Source organism: Panthera uncia, chromosome D1 (assembly GCF_023721935.1).
Source record: "Panthera uncia isolate 11264 chromosome D1, Puncia_PCG_1.0, whole genome shotgun sequence".
In the NCBI taxonomy this organism is placed as follows: domain Eukaryota; kingdom Metazoa; phylum Chordata; class Mammalia; order Carnivora; family Felidae; genus Panthera; species Panthera uncia.
This window is the reverse complement of record NC_064808.1, coordinates 103260155-103262951: the sequence shown is the minus strand read 5'-3', so window position 1 is coordinate 103262951 and position 2797 is coordinate 103260155. Positions and strand designations below refer to the sequence as shown.

The following is a 2797-nucleotide window of genomic DNA, read 5'->3' as shown; positions in this document are numbered from 1 at the left end:
TATATATATATATATATATATATGTGTGTGTGTATATATATATATATATATATATATATCAAATCATTGAATAATGTGATATTCCCCTTCCCTTGACTATCCTTAGGGAAATTTGTATCATTGACTCATGCGGCCAGATGTCAGATGCTATTGTTTCCCTGGTAAAAGCTGTTTGAGATGTAGAGATACTATCTGAGATGAAATAAAACAGCCTGTGAAAGTCCAGGTCAAGGGTACAGGAACTTTCTCCTACAAATCTGGACTTAGAGCTTCTCTCGAAGACATGAAAGTTCTGAGAAGACCAGGTCCCCATTTCCAAAAGGAAACAACTGGGAAGAGTTGCCCCCTCTCAATAATATGAGCATTCTGCAGACCAAGATGATCCTCTAAAATTAACATCACTGACCTGGCCCTGGAGACATTTGAGTTTGTGATGCCCGGTAGAATCTTGTAGACTCTATTCCAGAGTTTCAGGAAGCATCGAAGATACTTAAGGTTCTTATTCTTTAGAGAGGAATTTATTTTTATTACTTTGGAATAGATTCCATTGCCTTTGTGAAATACTTTAGTTCTTTGAATTTTAACCAGAAATTGGAATGCTGGCAGCTCTCATTTATATTAGCAAGTCGCTTTGTTCTGTTAATTTTACTTCCAACATACTGTAAAAAGTAGATTGGAGAAACTCTCATATCTGATTCCTAACACCAAATCCACAAATGTCTGCTTTCCCTTCTAGGATCGTCAAGAAGGAAAGTTCACAGTGGCTTATTGACAAGATTGAAGAAAAACTCCTCAGAAATTAATAACAAGCACCTGACAGATATGCCTGCTGTCTCCAATGCAAGACATCCCATGACGTTCAGTAATTAATGGTATGACCTACACATTATTGGGAAAATTAATGAGTACATATTTCAAGTGAAATCCATTTCGTAGATGAAAAATGTTTTGGTTCTACACCATTATCCTCAAATGGAGGTAAACCAAAACGTATGCATTGGTAGAGTCAGGAACAGGAGTAAGATTCACATAACTAAGTATGGAGACAGTTACAGCCATTGCCATAACATTGATGATGCCCTCCCACGTCAGTCGAAGTTTTTCATGCCTTTAAGTTTTCGGTAAAATTGAGATCCTTGGGCAGAAGGAACCCCGAGTGTAGGGAGAAGCTCTAAGATTAAGAACCTCGAGCTCTCTGTCGTTTCTTTTCCTACCCGCATCTCAGAAAGAAAACGAACCAAAAAAATCATTGTATGGTAAGTGTTCTACTTAAAGGGTTATGAAATTTTGTTCACTTTTCCCCATTTGGAGACACCCCTCCTTCTTTGGGATGTGCTCGGAGACATTGAAAACACAAATACATGATCATGTAGTTCCTACGTAGAAATCCTTAAAAGACAACTCAAAAAAAGATGCTAACATACAAGAGGATTTGGACTCCTTGAATATGCTCATGTGAAGGCACTAGAAAATGGAAATGCTCCTCTTCTGAGATAATTCCTATGGCATTTTGAGGCCTGTAACCAGACACACCTCCTACCTAAGTTTCTCTTAAACAGAGAGAAACTTAGTTCACTCAAGCATTTTAATGACCTCAAATGGATTGCAAGAGCCTAGGGGATTTTTCTGAGTCATAAGAAAACTGCTCTTGGGCAAGAGAACCCTGCAAAATGATCAACCATGAGATGAAGGCAACACCGAGTGAGAGAACTTCTCACTATTTTCCAAGGTAGCAGCCTTTTATTGTCTGCACTTCAAAAGTTCATTTTGTGACTACAGCACCTATCAATTATAGGCGTCATTTAAACTCCAAAGAGAGAAAAAGAATTGCACCTTGCTAGACAATTCCAAGGCCCAGAACTCTGATCACACATCAGGAAAGAACCAGCCTCACCTTTATTGGAGGCACCAGAGTCACCTGGCAATAAGGGCAATTGTGTGCTCCAAGGTATCTCAGAGGGTCTTCGGGCTCCAAAAGTCCAGGTAGCTGGGCGCTCCCTCCTTTCCTGCATCTAGGAGAAGAAGGAGCAGATCAGAAAACTATCATTCGGCACTGAAAACAAGAGTTGAAATAGAATTTCAAAAGGGAAAGGAGATACTTACTTAAGCAGACACTCCCAGAACCAAAAGGATGGGACGACTTTGTGTGGTAGGTGAACGGTTTCTGTAGCAGTCAAGTCTGGGAGTGATCAGTCATGTGTGTACCCTCGTGTGTACCCTCAACAGTCAAGGGCCAAGACACTCAGCAGTTACTCAGTTGCTACCGAGGAAGTGTAGTACATTGGAAAGAATCCAAGCTTTAGAGTCCGGAATACTTAAATCTAAATCCTGAGCCTGCTGCATCATCTTTGGCTTTATGCTTGGACTTTGTTTCTCCACATCTCACCTTTCTCTTCTCTACCTGTCTGCTAATAATGTTTCTCTTTCAGGATTGTTATAAGGGTTGAGTGAGATAGTGTTGCCCAAAGTGCCAGGCACATAGTCGTCGCTCCATGGATGGTAACTATTACCAGGATTATTTTTCCTGCTAGTGAGGAAATGAGTCTCCTTGGTCTTTCTCCCTGTAGCATCCTTCTTGTAAAGTTCTCTACTCTCTTTGGGTTTCTTTTTCCATCAAAGTCAAGCTCTGTTGTAAATCATGATAGCCGCGGAACAAAAGACCAGGAAGTCTTAGGCAGTCTAAAAGTATACACATCTAATTGGGGGAAGCAAGTACCTAAAACATGGGTCTCACTGTATGTGTAATCAGATGATTTTCTTTTTCTTTAAAAGAAATGTCATTCTTTCTGAGATACAA

General features: G+C 40.0%; 1 long non-coding RNA gene across 1 annotated transcript in view; it reads left to right on the top strand.

Annotated features, from left to right (window-relative positions):
- Window positions 1–908, top strand: part of LOC125910171 (uncharacterized) — a 372309-nt gene extending 371401 nt beyond the window's left edge. Inside the window, exon 7 of the long non-coding RNA XR_007453875.1 lies at window positions 737–908. This is a non-coding gene — a long non-coding RNA (uncharacterized LOC125910171). The remainder of the gene's footprint in view (window positions 1–736) is intronic.
- The last annotated feature ends 1889 nt before the right edge of the window (window positions 909–2797 follow it).